This window comes from Aquarana catesbeiana, linkage group LG01, assembly GCF_042186555.1.
Source record: "Aquarana catesbeiana isolate 2022-GZ linkage group LG01, ASM4218655v1, whole genome shotgun sequence".
NCBI lineage: Eukaryota > Metazoa > Chordata > Amphibia > Anura > Ranidae > Aquarana > Aquarana catesbeiana.
In genome coordinates this window covers 792,292,978-792,311,999 of record NC_133324.1, presented here as the reverse complement: position 1 = coordinate 792,311,999, position 19,022 = coordinate 792,292,978, and positions in this window count along the sequence as shown.

Sequence of the window (19,022 nt, the reverse complement as noted above, 5' to 3'; positions counted from 1 at the left end):
CAGCTGAGGAGATCCCAGGGGAGGACCCGTCTTGGAGAGATCACGCAGCGTGCTGGTCTATAGAGGGGCCTGGTGACTCGGCTGCAGGACATATCCAAAAGAAGTAACCATACAGCATAGTGTCGCCGGTTCAGCTTAAAGGTTCAGGCACTGTGACTGACTGTTCACTGCAGAATATCTGATACATCCTGTGGCAGAGGATCATGCAGATTTACCCCCCAAGTAAGTCTGTGGCAGAGACTTTAGATTTGTGCTGCGTACTGGCTGCTAGACCAGTGAGAGAGGCCCATCCAAACGAGCAAAGAGTGTGTCCCATGAGGGGAATGCATTCCACATAATTGTTTGAATTCTACCGGGACATTTGTCGCTAAGATTTTGCAAGAAGATATTTGAGTTTCTCCTGAGAGTTTCCTTTTCCATCTCTTTCCTACTTCTTCCTAAAGTTTGACTGTTCAATAAAGCATTGAAAACGTACTCCAGTGTTGGTGCGTTTATGATCCAGCAGTAAACTCAACGGAACCCCTAGATCCGGTGCCGGTGAAACAGAGGGAAGCAAAGTGAAGGTAACAGATCCATTTAAACCAGCAGCTCCACCGCGAGTTAGTGTTACACAATGTACATCCCTTACAGGAACAGACAGGATTTTTATACCTTGTGAAGGTCTGAGTGCCTTAATGTTTAAGTTCCACGTTTCTGCTGTGTTACAATCCGTGACACTACATGATGCTGTGGAACATAAGTGTATGCATGTCCGACGCTGTCCCCCTCCTTTTTTAAAATACAGCTGGTAAATGCAGCCTGGCAGACTCTAGTTAATGCAATTACAGCACTTGATGCATGTGTAAGGTACAATCAGTCAAGACTTGATGTCGAAAGTGCTACAGACCTGGCTCTATCTACCTGTGACAACACCCTCTATACCTAGTATGAGCTTTTGCTCTTATTACTGCCTTAGCTAACTTGTAAACTACATTTGCCATGCATCCTGCCTCTTTCACTGGGATGGGTCGAGCAATTTAGGCATCAACGTTGTTTTATAATACTGCATGATAGGTCTAGAGCTGTCTACTGTTCTGCTTTGGGGAGCTGGAGCGAGAGAGAGAGGTATATAAAAGATGGGAGGTGCCCCCCCTGGTTTCTTACTCTCCACGGTGTTTATAGCCTGTTTTGCGTGGGCAGTGAGGACATGACAGGGCTCCACCGGGGCTTCGGATGTTGGAGGTCCGCTGGAGTTGGGACAGAAGACACCTTGTGCAGGGTGCCGCTTTGGAGAGGGAGACACACTGATCACGAGTTGCGTGGGATTGGTGGACTGATTCGCAGGAGAGGTCCTCTTTTAGATGGCATGAGGGTCTCCCGTGCCTTGATCCGTACTAGAAATTTTTATAACTTCCCTGGGTGTCAATCTGCTATATCCTGTGCACAGTTCAGTCCTCTGGCATGGTGGAGCCACCCCTGTCCGGATAATGGATAGGAGGATGACTCCATGCTGTCTTGGGTGACTCTCCTAACTTACAGTTTCAATAATGAGGGAATGTTCTTTTGTTACTTAAGTTATACGGATACACTATTATGCTTCCCGTTACAGTAATGTTATTTCATGCCGGGTTGGGTCGGCTGGGTGGGGGCAAACCCTGTTGGTTCCTGTCTAACCCCTCCCCCACTTAGGTTGGTGCATTTCCCCAGCGACAACGCTGGCTGAAGTATGCTGCTGGCAATATTTTGTCACTATAGCTTCAAGGGCCATGTACCTATCTACGCAACCCTCTGAACCTAACTACTATCTTTTTCTGTTATAGTAGTTTTTCTTTCTCTTCTCCTCACTTCTACACTCCTACTTCATCTATACTGCTTTCGGTACTGTGACCCCTTCTCCCCCCTCTTCCTCTCCCCCTCTCTCCTTCTCCAATCCCTGCTCCTTACCCTGAGATGGATACTATTAAGAGACTTTCGCTCAATGCCAAGGGGTTAAATACCCCCGAAAAGAGACGTATACTCTTAAATGATCTGAAACGCTCACATGCAGATGTGGCGTTTATCCAAGAAAGACTTCATGGAGGATAAACTTCCCATTTTAAAGAATAGGTTTTACCCAGTTACTTACCATTCGACTAATAACCTAGCCAAATCCAAGGGCGTATCCATACTACTATGCAACCGACTCCCGTAGTCTTGCCAGGACACCCTGGCGAACCCGGCCGGATGCTTTATGTTCATTAAAGGTTTAAAAGGAGAGGTTAAAATTACATTTGCTACTATATATGCCCCTAATGACCGCCAAGTTTTGTTTCTCAGCCGCACAATAGACCTACTCTTGGAATTCTCCGAAGGTCAGTTGATCTTAGGAGGCGACTTCAATGTTCTGTTACTTCCCAATGTGGATACTTCCTCCGGCTGGTCCTCCGTTACTCCTGGTGTTCGCAAGCGAGTGGCACAATCCCTTCACAAGGCCCAACTGATTGGCATCTGGCTATTACAGCACTCGGGTGAGAAAGATTACACCTTTTACTCCTTTCCTCACAAACTCTACACGTGCATAGACTATTTCCTGATCCCACACGCGCAGTTACAGGCTGTGCAAAGTTCATCCCAGACTCAAATGGAAGACTATATCGCCTCCTCTCAACTCCCTCAGCTAACCCCCGAGGTTCGAGAGGATTTGGAAATGCCAATAACCTTAGACGAAATTCAGGATGCACTTACCGTCTCTAAGATAGGCAAAGCTCCAGTCCCGGACGATTTTTCACTGCAGTACTACAAGAGATTCCTTCCACTTCTGGGTCCTCACATGGTGGAACTGTTCAATAAAGTAGGCGCCGAAACACTCTTCCCTAGAGACACCTTAAAAGCCCAATGTCACAGTAATCCCTAAAGAGGGAAAGGATCCCACTTGCTGTGGCAGTTACAGACCTATCTCACTCCTGAACTGCGACCTCATATTGTTTACAAAGATTATTACCACTTGAATCGCGCAACATCTACAGCCGCTAATTCATCCTGATCAAGTGGGATTCACTCCAACTAGAGAAGCCCGCGATAACACAATTAAAGTGTTAAACCTTATCTACACTACACAGGAGACGTGAACTCCATGCGTTATAATAGGCACAGACGCTGAAAAGGCATTTGACCGCGTGAACTCATGTTTGCAGTCTTATGTCATATAGGCCCGGGGGGAACACATGCTATATTGGATCTCCAAGATTTACTCACATCCGACGGCCCAAGTTAAAGCCAACAGGATTTTGTCAGACCCCTTTCCCATCACAAATGAGACGAGACACGGGTGCCCATTCTCCCAGTTGCTCTTTGCTCTGTCCCTGGAACCTTTTCTCTGTACAATCCGCCTAAACCCAGACATCACTGGAGTTAGAGTAGGGGATGGGCAACAAAAAAATTTCAGCTTACGCAGATGACTTGCTCTTCTCCCTCACTAACCCATCGGTGTCACTTCCCAACCTTATACACGAAAACTACGGCCCACTGTCTAACTTACAGATTAACTTCAGCAAATCAGAAGCTATGAGGCTGGGCGTTTCTTCTGCACTGCTTCAGACCTTGCAGTTAAACTTTAAGTTTAAGTGGACAGATACAGCTCTGAAATATCTGGGAACGTATATCTCTTCTAATTTATCTCGGGTCTTCAAATTCAACTCCCCCCCTTCTGACCAGAACATGGAGACTTGGAATCGGGGATTGCATTCATGGTTCGGTAGATGCAACCTTCTAAAGATGTGTATCCTACCCAAGTATTTATACCTTTTTCAAACCCTACCAATCAAGATACCATCTCAGTACTTTAAACAGGTTCACTCCTTATTCATCAAATTCATATGAGCACATAAGAGACCACGCACTCCCCGATCCCAACTATCCTTGCCTAAACATAGTGGAGGTATTGCACTCCGACGTATTCAAATACTACCAGGCTGTGCACCTGGGGAGACTTATAGACTGGAACTGTCATTTAAATGGCAAACTCTGGGTACAAATTGAACAAACCCAAACAAACGTCTTATGCCGCGTACACACGGTCGGACTTTTCGTCTACAAAAGTCCGACAGCCTGTCCGACATACTTCCGACATACCTTCGGCGGACTTGCGGCAGACTTTCTTACGAACGGACTTGCACACACACGACCACACAAAAGTACGACAGCCTAGTACGCGGTGACGTACACCAAGTCCGACGAGACTATAAAACGGAAGTTCAATAGCCCGTACGACACCCTTTGGGCTCCTTCTGCTAATCTCGTGTTTATCTCGTGTTAGTAGAAGTTTGGTGAGAGACGATTCGCGCTTGTGAGACTCGTATTTTTCAGTTCGTTTTAACTGTTGTTCAGTCTGTGCTTGTGAGGTTTGTATCTGCTTTTCAGTGCGTTTGGTCAGTTGGCATTGAGAAATCTTTGTTTTATTGGCCGCTCGTTCCTGATTTTCAGGTCGTTCTTCACAGGCCTTGCTGTTCTTCAGTGCGTTCTGTTTAGTGCGTTCTGACCAGCCGACCGTTTTGAAGCCATGTTACCTGTACATACTCGTCGTAGAGCTCGTGCATTGTATGTGCTTGGTGCTGTAGTTTATTCTTCAGCCCAAGACCAGTCCATGAACAGGGCGAGGAGGAGTTCATGGACCAAGAATTGGTTGCTTCAGCGTGACCAGTTCTGTCACATGCCTTTGCTCCGTGAGATCCGTGAGAATAATCCTGAGGATTTCAGGAACTTTCTCCGGATGACGGACCCCGTTTTTGACCGTTTGTTGGCTTTGCTGACCCCCTATATCAGCAGGCAGGATACCTGCATGAGGCAAGCCATCACTCCGGAGCAGAGGCTGGTCGCTACCTTGCGGTATTTGGCCACAGGGAGAAGCCTGCAGGACCTTAAGTTCTCGACAGGCATCTCCCCCCAGGCTCTGGGGATCATTATCCCAGAGACCTGTTCTGCCATCATACAGGTCCTGCAGAAGGACTATATTAAGGTAAGATATTTTTCTTTTATTAGCATCACATGTTCTTTTATGTAATCTTTGATAATGTGATGTATTTCTTGCTTCAAACACTACTTACCATCATTGCAATATAGTGTGAATGTCCCCTTTTTATCCTCACACATGCTGGAATTTTTTCCTGTTATTTTTTGTCATGCATGTATATTTTCCTTCAATAACCTACCTTCCCAGCATGAAGTGATGGGAACATATCCACCTAGTCTACTCATTTGGAATGTATTTTGTTTGAGTGTATTTAGTGTGCTGCTAATGAGCAATTATCTAGATTTCACAACCCCCCCACCCCCCCCCCACCTAAACTCACTCCAAATAGTGTGCTGCTAATGAGCAATTATCTAGATTTCACAACCCCCCCACCCCCACCCTCGTTAAAATTTGCTGGAATGTTCTGTGGTGTTGATTTGTCTAAAGCAAATATATGTTGCACTTTGCAAAATGCATGTGCACTCTACAAGTGCATTTGTTCCAGTGCTTTAGTAAATGAGCAGAAGCTCTGCTGATTTCCATCATCAAATCATATGCAAGCCTCAAAGTGTTTTCATTAATTGCCCTTGCATGCGATTGTGTACTCCTTGCAACATGAATGCCTTTTTACATTACCTCATTTACTGTAAGCTGGTTAGCAACTGCACCTGCAGAGTGCGACAACTGCAGTCTTGTAGCCTTTTTAGTCCCTAAATTCCTGCGTGTCCTAAAAGTAATTTTTTTTAGGGATTTCACAACCCCCTAAAATGTAATCAATGTTCCATCAGAGGGGGTGAGCAATCTGATAAGTGTGCCTTTCCATATTAGTTATTCCAGAACAATTAAATTATTGAATGTTATACTGATGCTGGGGAATAATGTTTTTAATTGTCTAATTTTCTTGCAATGTTAGCTTCAAAATTAATTGATTTTGGTTTTCTTGTTTGATTTCCCAGTTTCCTTCAACGCCACAGGAATGGCAGACTGTGGCATCCCATTTTGCCAGCCGTTGGGACTTTCCCAATTGTGGAGGGGCTATAGATGGGAAACATGTCCACATTGTGCCACCACCCCATTCGGGGTCATATTATTTTAATTATAAGGGGTTCCACAGTATTGTTTTAATGATTTTTTATATGTGGACGTGGGGAAGAATGGCCGGATGTCGGATGGAGGAGTATTTGCCCAGACGGAGTTCTGCCAGCGTCTCCAGAGTGGTGGCCTGGGATTGCCACCTGATGAGGATAACGTGGAAGGACTCCCCTTTGTCTTCATTGCCGATGAAGCCTTTGCTCTCAGCAAGCACCTCATGAGGCCATTCCCCCAAAGAACCCTCACCCCGGAGAGGAGGGTTTTTAATTACCGGCTGGCCAGAGCTAGAAGAGTGGTTGAGAATGCGTTTGGAATTCTGGCCAGCCGGTTCCGCCTGTTTCAAACAGCCATTAATTTGGCGGAATACAAACTTAATTTTATCATTTTATCGTGCTGCATTCTGCACAACTTTTTAAATAAGCATTCTCCAAATTATATAGGCACAGTTGGGCCTGAGGCCGGACAAATAGAAGCCAACCTTACAGGCCTGGATACTGTCCGTACTGGCTTGGCCCCCCAAAGTGCCCGTCAAGTTAGACAGCAATATGTTAATTATTTTATGGGTAGGGGGGCCATTGCAATGGGCTAGGATATATAATTTTTGACAATAAAAAAATTATTGATGAAATCTTGCATTATATTTATTGCTTGCCTTTCTTTTGGGCTGTCTCCTAGGTTATGGTCGAGCAGTTGTAGTGCCAACTGTATTGTAATTTTAAATGTCTAAATAAGCTCCATTGCCACTGTAAACAACTTTTTTACAATTATAACTAAAATGATACTGAGCCTTGAAATAACAAACCACACATTTATTTAATTCCTATAAGGAGATGTTTTTATTAATGGTTGTTATGCATTCAGTTCTGCATTTAGTATAAAATGTTCATAGACAAAAATAGAATGATATCTTAATAATGTAGCAAAATATAATTATATCTAAATATTTATACCTAATCCACAAAAAAATATTTTTGGCTTTTTGATTTTCACAAACAGGCTTATTTTTGTGTTTTGGGAAAATCAAGTTTTGTTTTGTTTTTTTTTTTTTTAAAGCAATTTTTTTGTTTATGTTTTTTTTTTTATCAAGTTATTTTTGTTTTTATTATTTTTTTTAATAAAGTTTGTATATTATTTTTTTTGGTTTTTTAAAATCAAGTTTTTTAATTTTTTTGGTTTTTTAAAATCAAGTTTTTTAATTTTTTTGGTTTTTTAAAATCAAGTTTTTTAATTTTTTTTGTTTTTTAAAATCAAGTTTTTTAATTTTTTTGGTTTTTTAAAATCAAGTTTTTTAATTTTTTTGTTTTTTAAAATCAATTTTTTTTTTTTTTTTTTTTGTGTTTTTTTGAAAATCAAGTTTTATTTTTTTGTGGATTTTTGAGGTATTTACGAGAAACAGCCCTCCTTTTTTACATTAGGTTAAACAGCCATTTATGTTCTGCCAAAAAAAAAAAAGAGAAGGCCCAGAATGGGGTCAGCAAAACAGGAAATGAAGGACATGATTGATGTTTTGGGGTTTAAAAAAGGGCATTTAGATTCGACCCAAAACATCAATCATGTCCTTCATTTCCTGCTGCATACGATCCAGCCGATTCCGCATTTCATCAATGTCCTTATTCCAGGCCATTATTTGACCAATTAGCCGTTGGGCACTTTCAGAGGTGAAATAGTCACTTCTTGTTGTTGTACCTAAAGTGGAATGAAACCAAAAAATGTCTTTAGAAATATGCACACATACATAGTTTTTACCTTACCATAATAAAGCTGTTGTCTCAGACACTGACCTGGTGGGGTGCCCATGTAGCCTAATTCCTCCACATCCTCGGGGGTGGCACTATTGCTTGAATGAAGCACAACCAGATCCCCTAAAATAGAGTAGACAAATTACATTAAACAAAAGGCAGCCATGCATAGATTAACGTAAGCTGGTGTGTCAGACACTCACCTGGTGGGGTGCCCATGTCGCCCACCTCTCCTTCCTCCACATCCTCAATGGGACTTGGGCTTATTTCCCAATCATGTTTTGCTTGGGGTGGACTGTCTTCTGGTTGTTGGCTGAGTGATTTTTCCCTTATGTGAAACAAAAAATTATTAATCTAATTAGCACACAGATATTTTAGTACATAGTAATTTTCCAACATTTGTAATGAAGTGGTTTGTGTAGAGTTCCTATTTTACCTCAATATTTAAAATTAGAAAGACATATCGGATAGATAGATATCAATATCTCAAAATATAGTTAATAATCTTTTGATCTCTCTCTATATCTGGAACAAAATCTCTAAATATCTAACTAAATGTAAAGCCAAAAAATTAAGATAACTTCAAATCTTCAAAAAGAATGTTTTACATTTCTATATCTATCTACCTATCTCTATATTTCTCTCTCTCTATATATTTCTCTCTCTGTCTCTCTCTCTCTATATCTATATATATATCTCTCAATATATATATATATATATATATATATATATATATATATATATATATATATATATATATATATATATATATATCTCTCTCTCTCTCTATAGTTATATATATATATATATCTCTCTCTCTCTATAGTTATATATATATATATATATATATATATATATATATATATAGATATATATCTATAGATATGTAACGAGGTTTATTAAAAGATCGTTTAAAACGATGAACAAAAAATCGGATAGGAAGGAAAAGCACATGGAGCAGTATACAAGGTAATAAACACAAGAGAAAAACACGACAAGTACTTACTTTTTTTAAGAACTTTCCGGATACGTCGGTATTGATCCGGCTCCCTGAGTTTCAGGTCAGACCATCTTTTTCGCAGTTGATCTTTGGAGCGCTGGACCCCAAAAGATGCCTGCAAAGTCTCCACGACCTTCGCCATTATTTTGGCCTTGCGCAAATTTGGCCGTGCGTACGGCCCATAATTGCCATCATAGTCGTCTTTGTGAAGAATGGCCACCATCTCCACCATCTCTTTAAAACTCATATTAGAGGCCTTAAATCTAGGCCTCATAGATTTCGCTGACGTTCCAGCCTCCGGGCTGTCTCCACTACCTGAGGTCGTCAACATTTCAGGTGTCTCCGCCATTCTTTAACTCCACTACGCGCCGTAACAAAAAATGGGCGGAGAACATGAGTTAAAATCGAACGTCAGGGGCGGGCGACGCAGGCGGAGTTTCACACATGCGTAGTGTATAAAGAGGGGCCTTGCGCACGTGTCGTACGTACGTTCTGTGCGTCGAATTAGGGGGCGGAGAATATGAGTTAATTTCGAACGTCAGGGGCGGGCGACGCAGGCGGAGTTTCACACATGCGTAGTGTATAAAGAGGGCCCTTCCGCACGTGTCGTACGTACGTTCTGTGCGTCGAATTAGGGGGCGGAGAACATGAGTTAATTTCGAACGTCAGGGGCGGGCGACGCAGGCGGAGTTTCACACATGCGTAGTGTATAAAGAGGGCCCTTCCGCACGTGTCGTACGTACGTTCTGTGGTAGGTGATAGTGGACCTGGACGTTACAAAACGAAGGTAATTTTAGATATTTTTTTTTTTTTTTTTGGTTTTTATGGTCATGACTTTGTAGCAAGCGGCCTATATGGCTTGATAGATTGATGAGGCCTACATAGGGAGAAGATGATGAGGGGTTAGCCGAAACCTATAATAAAAGTGTTTTTTGTCTTGTGACTTCATCTTTTCCAGATATAATGAATCCCCTATTTAAGGATCCAGAGTTCCTTACATCTTTTATTTCCAAATATCGAGAGATGAGGAATTTGTGGGAGGTGAAACACCCTCAGTATTATGCTAAGCATGTGAGGAAGTCAACGCTGGAGAGACTTCTGGCCTTTGTCCAGGCGACCATCCCGGAAGCAACAATGGAGACATTGCTCAAGAAAATTGGGGTCTTGAGGAACATGTATAAGAGGGAGCATAAGAAGATCCAGGAATCAAGGAGATCAGGAGCATCAGCAGATGATGTTTATGTACCCAGGCTGTGGTACTATAATCAACTCCGTTTTCTGGATGACCAGAATGAAGCCAGGCCATCACTTTCAACCCTTCCCTCCACCCTTCCCTCCACCCCAGCAGAGGCTGATGAGGAGCAAGCTGGGTCTTCCATCCTGGATGAACCAGATATGACCATCTGGAGTCAGGTAAATTATTTTAACAAATATTTACTGTACTAATAATAATGATGTTAACTGGATGTTATAATTGTCTAAAATAATTTGGCACTCAAAATTGTGTATACATATCAATTGACAGTAGTGGCTAAATATGTTTGGCACCTGCTTGAAATAATTAGGGTGTCTGATTAGACTCTTTTATTAAAGAGAAGTATTCACATTGAATTTGCTATTCATGAGAAGCAAACTGTGTGTCATTGATGAACCCAAAAAAATATACTCAAACTATTGTCCTTTTTTTATACACAGGATGAGTCCATCCAGGAGGAATGTGGGGAAAGTGGCAGGCAGGAGGAGACCAGGCCCATGGACAGCCTGGAGGAGGCCGGATTCACCATCATCCTGGAGGAGGCTGGGCCCAGTGTCAGGCAGGAGGTGGCTGCTCCCAGTGAGGTGGCTGCTCCCAGTGAGGTGGCTGGGCCAAGTGAGGTGGCTGGGCCAAGTGAGGTGGCTGGGCCCAGTAGGAGCCTGACCGAATCCCAAGTGCCTCCCCTCCACCTTCCCAAAAAAAGGGCCAGGAAGGGGATGGTCACACAGGACGCATCCCTGCGCCTCATGCAAGAGGCCACCCGTTTTTTAAGGAGCCCCCCCGAAGCGGAAGAATCCTATGGCTGCTACTTAGCCAGCAGGCTTCTTCAGATGAATAGGGAGCAGCGCCTCATTTGTGAGCGCCTATTTGGGGAAACAATCCATAAGGGGCTGCAGGGCACGCTAACACAAAACACCCAACTACATGAGGCAGCCCCCCCTCCTCCTCCTCCTCCTCCTCCTCCTCCTCCTGCCACAACTGAAACACCAGAGCCACAGCCTCAAAAGAAGGCTACAGGGAAGGCTGCAGGGCAGCGTGGAGGAAAGGCTGCAGGGAAGAGAAGAAAATGATGACCTGGGTTCAGTCTGGTCTGACAGAAGACGCAGGCTGTTGTAGGACCACAGTCTGGGGACATCTAGATCATCTGCTGGTGCTGTTGATCTCTGGGATTCTTGGACCAGATTGTGCTCCCTCTTATATGGACTCCGCAAGATCCCAATTTTCTGGTACACCGACTTTTTCCAGCGTTGACTTCCTCTTTATTTTATTTTGACCATGAATAAATGGATCATTTTTTGAGTTTAGCAAAAGACTTTATGTTTTTTCTTTGAAATCATTGATTTTACACACAATGTTAAATTAACAAGGGACAACAATCTCATTGAGTTTGAAAAAAAACACACCAAAAATACATTACTAATGTTAATAATGTTCAAGTGGTAAGTCTTGAAAATCAAAAAATTTACGTAACCAAAAACGGTGCTTTGGGTTAACTTTATCTAAAAACTAAAAAATAATCACTATAAAAAAAAAAAATAATAATGGGTTCTTTGTGTTAACTTTACAAACCTAAAAAAAAAAAAAAGGGGAAAAAGTATTATTAGTATGGAAACATTGTTTTTAAAATGCATACTATATCATTCATGAGATCAAAGAGAAAAAGAATCCAGAAATCAGTTTGGGAGAACTCTGATTATGAACAGCAAAACACCTTCGTTCTTTATAGAGCCTTCGTAAAGAAGAAATAAAATGCGCTGCATTCAACGATCACAGATTTTGCAGCGTGATGAATGTGCTACCTACAATACGAACACTAGTTTTACTAGACCGAGTGCTTCCGTTTAGTTTTTGCTTATGAGCATGCGTCGTTTTTTTGTCCGTCGGACTAGCATACAGACGAGCGGACTTCGGGGTCCGTCGTAGTTACGACGTAAAGATTTGAAGCATGCTTCAAATCTAAAGTCCGTCGGATTTGAGGCTAAAAAAGTCCGTTGAAAGTCCGGAGAAGCCCACACACGATCGGATTACCAGCCAGCTTTAGTCCGTCAGCGTCCGTTGGACTTTTGTAGACGAAAAGTCCGACCGTGTGTACGCGGCATTACTGAAGGGGGCACCGTGGTGTTACGATAATCTCCCACCTAACCTAAAGCTACACCCCCTGATAGGCCCTACAGTACGTACCTGTTCACAGGTGGTTGAAAAAACCCCTCTCTCGTCCACAGACTCTTCCTTGATGCCCCTCCTTGGGAATTCGAGTTTTCTCCCAGGTCTGAGAGACCATCATTTCTCCACCTTGCGACAGAATAACTGCTATCAGACGGCTGGCTGTTCATATCTGCATTAATGGAGCCCACAGGGTTCTTTCACCTGCCGTTTTGGAATGCCTTGCAGCTTCATCACTTTCTCCACTCCCTAAAGAACCCAGGAAGATTCGGTCGACAACTATCCACATTTGAAGAGTATTGCTCTGATGATGGGATATTGATGCAAGTACTCCCAAAGATGTATAACCTACTGATTACCCCTCTGGAACAACCACACTTATCCTGGATGGGGAAATGAGAGAGGGAGATGAACTGTAAGTTCACGATCAGTCAAAGACAAAATATGGTTAGGTTCTCGTTAAAGTCATCCATCTGCACTAGGATTCAGGAAACTAATTACAAAATAACAAAATACTGACACGGTGGTACCATACTCCGCAGATGTTGCATAAATTTTATCCCAAAATGCCTGATCGTTGCTGGAGATGCCAGGAGAAGGGAGGTACAATGCTACACATTTTCTGTTTCTGTCCAAATATAGCACCATACTGGAGGGAAGTACGGAACATTATTCAAAAATTCACTGACTACAAGATACCCGATGATCCAGCTTTTTTCTTATTGCACGTTACGACTATTCCAGCTAAAAAATATAAGAAATCTATTTGACGACATCTAGTAAATGCTGCTAAGGCATGCATCCCTCTCAAGTGGAAAAACGCATCACCCCCTACTGTCGGATGCTGGCTACATAAAGTGGAAGAGATCAATAAGATGAAAGATCTCACACCTTCAGCACAAAATAACCAAGAAACGTACTCTGAGTCATGCAGATTGTGGAATATGTTTATCCTCTCTGAAGAGGGTTTGACCCTGCTCAACTCATGATTGTCGAGCATAGGTATTGTAACTGGTTGCCCGATAACTAGATATCCAGGCCCCCCCCCCCCCTCTTTTCTTATCCCCTTCCTTCTTTCTTTTCTTCTTTCCATGTTTACTTTCAGTTATCTTTTCTCTTCTTCTCTCTCTCTTGCAATTTAGAAAATGTAAAGTGGATAAGGCGATTCTGGGACTTGTTACTACTGGTTCATCCCTTGGTTGCTACAACACAGGAATTATATTCTCACTGATTGTTCATTGATTATGTTATGTATGATCTGACTTAATATCCGGATCACTGTTCTACCATTTCAGTATATCTGTTTTGGGTACACATGGTTACTGTGGTAACCTGGACTCGCCTTTGGTGGTTGAAATAAAATATTTGAAAAAAAAAAAATTACAGTGCCATCATCCACATACAGAAATAGAAGGGAGAATGTTCATTAAACAGTGTGTGTTTAGTATCACTGTAAGGCATAGAAGCATGAACAAGGACAGATCATCAGTGGCAGCCTTCATATTTCTCTCATGACAGGTTTCCTTTAATAAACTTCCCCTGTCTGCGTACGCTCAAATGAACACACCTGCACCATCTAGAGGAATGTATTCAGAATGCAGCAGAATTACTCTTCAAGCATGGCTCTAATGTCATTCAACGTGCCACAAATGGGGCTAGCCTTAAAAAATGAAATGAAATGCTGCAGAACATTTTAGTTAGTACTTTTCTCCCTCACTGTCAAAAAATAAATAAAAGGAAAACAATGTTACCCGAGTCAGTGATTTCGGTTGCAATTATCGGTGACTTACTCCAACAGTAATGATATGTGTTGCAGTTATGGCCAGACTGCTGTAGCCACACTGACCCATCTCTCCCCAATGCCCTCATAGTTTAACCCTTTCATGACATTTGTTGCTTATGAGTTAAAATCCATATTTTTTGCTAGAAAATTACTTAGAACCCCCAAACATTATATATATATATATTTTTAGCAGAGAATCTAGAGAATAAAATAAAATGGTTATTGTTGCAATATTTTATGTCACACTGTATTTGCGCAGCGGTCTTTCAAATGCAATTTTTTTAGGAAAAAAGAAACTTTCATGAATAAAAAAAAGCTAAACAGTAAAGTTAGCCCAATTTTTTTGTATAATGTGACAGATGATGTTACGCCGAGTAATACCTAACATGTCATGCTTTGAAATGGCGACAAACTACGGTACTTAAAAATCTGCATAGGCGGTGTTTTAAAAAAAAATAACGGTTACCAGGTTAGCGTTACAGAGGAGGTCTAGTGCTAGAATTATTGCTAACTCTGATGATCGCAGTGATACCTCACATGTGTGATTTGAACACCGTTTACATATGCAGTCATGACTTATGTATGCGTTTTCTTTGCTGTGTGAGCTCGTGAGGACAGGGGCGCTTTATAATTTTTTTTTCTTATTTATTTTATTTATTTTTTACATTGTCACTTTTGAAAAAAACAATCTGATCACTTTGATTGCTGTCACAAGGAATGTAAACATCCCTTCTGACAGTAATAGGTGGTGACAGGTACTCTCTATGGAGAGATTGGGGGTCTACAACCCAAATCACTCCTTTGCACTTCAAAGTATTCAGATTGCCAAAAACTGAGATTCTGAATACTGTCATTTTTTTTAAAACTGCGCCATTGGCAGCCGAGTAAACCGGAAGTGACGTTGTGACAGTGTTTACTTGAAGAAGACTGGAATGAAGCCGTTTCTGGCTTCCTTCCAGTCTCACTCTAGCCGGTGGAAGTGTCTGATCGCGCATTGGGTCTCCCGGGGGGGCCGGGAACAGTGGCAGGAGGGGGGGGACGTCCCCTCTTGCTTCTCTGGTATAACAGCTGAGCGGCTTTTAGCCGCATCGGTTGTTATCCCTGGAGAGCCGACCGTCCGCTCTAGAAAACAATACCGGGATGATGCATGCATCATCCCGGTATAATCCCTTAAAGCCGAGGCCGCATATGTGCGTATGGTCGGCGGGAAGGAGTTAATGGAACTTCCTTGATTGCTACTGGTCAGCAGGCCATTAGATTGCAGTCTCTACATGGGATCTGTATGAACACCGGTCCCTAAGGATGGGGGTGAAGTACAAACTTGCATTTCATTGTTTGAGCACATATTTTAAACTAAAATGAATTCTATGGTCACTGCATACACTCATTTTAGAACATAAGCATTGTAATAACAATACAAACAATAGTTATTTTAAACAATCCAATATAAGCTTACTTGAAAAATCTCCTTTCATGCTGTGAGCACTGCCTGCCTGCTGGCCATCTCTTTCCACAACTATTTCTAGACTCCTCATATTAATCTGAACAATCTTGAAGTTTGCAAACTTACTTTTAATTCCTTGAATTCTGCGACAAGTGTTTACTATGCCCTGTGAGTAGGCACTGCTGTGTCACATATATCACAGAGCCTACCTTCTGAACTACAGAGGAGCTGATAGGAGTATCAGGAGGTGGAGCCAGTGTAGGCAGGAATTACTGCTTGCAGGCAGCAAAGGTAACATGGGGTATGTAGTAGCAGTTGAACGTAAACAGCAGAAGAGAAGTTGTGAAGCATGCTGGGAATCCAGGAAGTTATAGAAAGAGATGGCCAGTAATCAGGCAGCTCACAATATGAAAAATAGGATATTTTAAATACAGCTTACCTGTAAAATCCTTTTCTTGGGAATACATCACGGGACACAGAGACTTGATAATTACTTATCTTCCCATCTTCCCTAATAGTCTCATACATAGCCGAATGGAGGGATTCTTCCTTGCCATGACTACCCGGACCAAATCTTTTATGGATTTGGCCTTTGACCCGGGTAAAAATACTCTGCTTTGGACTGTGTCTATGACCATGCCCAGATACTCCAGCCTTCTTAGGGGCTTTAAGGAAGATTTTTCTAGATTGAGGACCCAGCCTAGGTACTGTAAATACTCTACTGTGCTGAACACACTGCGGTCTAAGCATGCTACGGAATGTTCTACAAGAAGCAAATCGTCCAGATAAGCTGTCACTGTTATGCCCCGAGCCCTTAGTTTTACCAAGGGTGGGCTAGAATTTTTGTGAACACTCGAGGTGCTGTAGCAAGACCGAAAGGTAGGACCACAAATTGGAAGTGGCGCTCATCCACCGCAAACCTCAGGAATCTTTGGTGAGTGGGAAATATTGGCACATGTAAATATGCATCTTTGATGTCTATTGATGTCAAGAATTCTCCCCCCCTGAAGGGTGGAAACTACCGAGCGGATAGATTCCATACGGGAAGAACGAATGTCTAAAAACTGATTCAGGTATTACGTATCTTCAAATCACCCCCTGATGAAGATACGTACTACCCCTTGTATCGACACGCGTTGGGGAAGGGGACAGGATGGAACATCACACAAACAACCTGTTGGGAACGATCAGCACGCCACCTTGATATCGGCCGCCGTTATCTGTTTGTTATTGCCATTTAGAGTGGCGCCCTGTTGACGCCTTTACATTGTGGGTACCCACTTTGGGGTTTTATTTTGGTTTTAATAAATGCTTAGTACATACTGCATCACGAAGTTCTCTTTGTGTTAATATACTGACGTAATAAGCGCAACTGCTGTGAGGAACAGAGGTACAAGTGTAATCCATCCAGGATCCTACATACACTACCGAACCCACAGAGGTTCTAAGGCGTATCTTGACCAAGCCTAATAGCAAGGTCACACGCCCTAAGGTGAGAGGCTATCACCTGGGGGGAGCACTTGTATGGATGTATTTTGGAATATTGGACTACCAATCTGATTATTGCACAAAGCACTGCAGCATTGAGTCGCATGGATGCAGCACTGGATCACAGGGATAATTTTTTTGGAATATTTATCTATTTTTGTTTGAATATTGCACAAGCACATTGGAATACTCATCTATCATTATTTGGACAATTGACACGTGTATTTTGGAGCACTTTATTTATTTATTGAAGTATCGCATATAAGTATATATTAATAGCTGATTTTATATTTTGGATGTTGCATATATATATTTCACATGTTATGAGAGAGCACAGTATCACTTTATTTGCAATATAGCACAAAATTGTATTTATTTGCCATTTCGATAGCGCAGCGTATTAATAACTTCGTTTGATTATTTGCATGGTTTATGAGACATGTATAATGTTAGCAGTTGATCATTTGTAGGATACATCAGTTCAGAGACCATATTTGGTCTGATAATACTTGGAGGCTCATAGGACTATAGACTATTATTACAGTATATACAGGGACTGTAACATTGGGAGAGGCTGCAAAGCTGACAAGGGCACAGACTCATCCTGTGAGGCTGCCTCCAGTCTTTCGGGGGGGGGGGGGGTGTGGAATCCTGCAGGCATGCCCGGAACCCCTAGAAGTAGGCGGTGATCTTTTAGTGCCTCTTTTACCTCCCCCTGAAGCCCTCTTACGAGGAGACATAGTCCTAAGCTGCAAAGCAGAGGTACTAGTACAAATGAAATCACTGCTGTGCCCTGATCTTACAATATAAACATTAGCTCAGTCTGCACAACCTGATGCTGAGTAGGTGTCTTAGGTATGCCTAGATCCGAATCCACTGAGATGCTTACTGCCCACAGCTCTGTGTCCCACTGCTTACAGGAGCTCTGGTGTACTGGGCTTTAAACATAGCCGCTTCACGCCTATGCAATGATATGCTGTGCACGCTGCCTGTGCACGGCACCGCAACCACGCCCCCTCCTCCTTCCCCGCCGACAATCACTGCAAAAGCTCGCCCCCTGCGCGCATGGGCACGTAGGACTGACATGGTGGCGGCCGGGGGTGAGGGGGGAGAAAGGGGATTCCCTGAGAACTGCGCAGGACCCCCGGACATCGTGGGATCCCCCCCTTCTATATTATGTGGCCAAGCCTGCAGCGGAGGAGGTGAGCGGCTTCTTAGACCAGCTTCACTGAGCATGTATCCTGGATGGCATGTAAGTATACACCAGGTATGTTCTTACTCCCTCTAGTGGCGGAAACCAGGTAAGACATGCAACTACTCAAAAGAAGATAATCCGTAATGTGTATACTTTAGGATTGTCTTCACTTACCTTATCCCCGCCGCAGGACTGCTGATAACAGACAGATCCAACCTTCACCTATCACAGCAGGTAGCATTGTGCCAGCCTTCAGGGTTCTGGGTTCCTACTCACAGGATCCTCTTCCCTATACCTGTAGAAGACTCTGCCAGAAAAACTTTTCGCACAACTTAATTTGTGCACCAAAGCACTGGTTCCCAGAGCTCAGTCCTCAAAGAGAGACATTACAGGCAAAATCTTGTTTCTTCACACACAGGGCCCGGGTACCATACATATTAGGCGTATATATTGGCCCGAGGTATGGATACGGTTGTATAGCTCCTAGGCCCCCGCAGAGACCATCAAGCAGAGCTTTCTTCTTAGCACATCTTCTAGCGGACCAACCACCTTAGACACTGGCGAAAAAACTGAGGTACTCTCCATATGGGAGGGGTTATATAGGGGAGGAATTTACCTTGTAATTAGGCTTGCCAGTGTCCAATCACCTGATGGTGACTATCTTACCCACTAAGTAATTATCAAGTCTCTGTGTCCAGTGATGTATGAACAAGAAAGACATTTTTCAAGTAAGCTTATATTGGCTTGTCAAAAATAACTATTGTTTGTATTGCTATTACATTGCTGATGTTGTAAAATGAAAGTGTATGCTGTGAACATAAATTTTCTTAAAATTCTGACCGTTCGATACAAGTTAACACTACGTGAGACAATAGAAACATAGTAATAACTGGATGA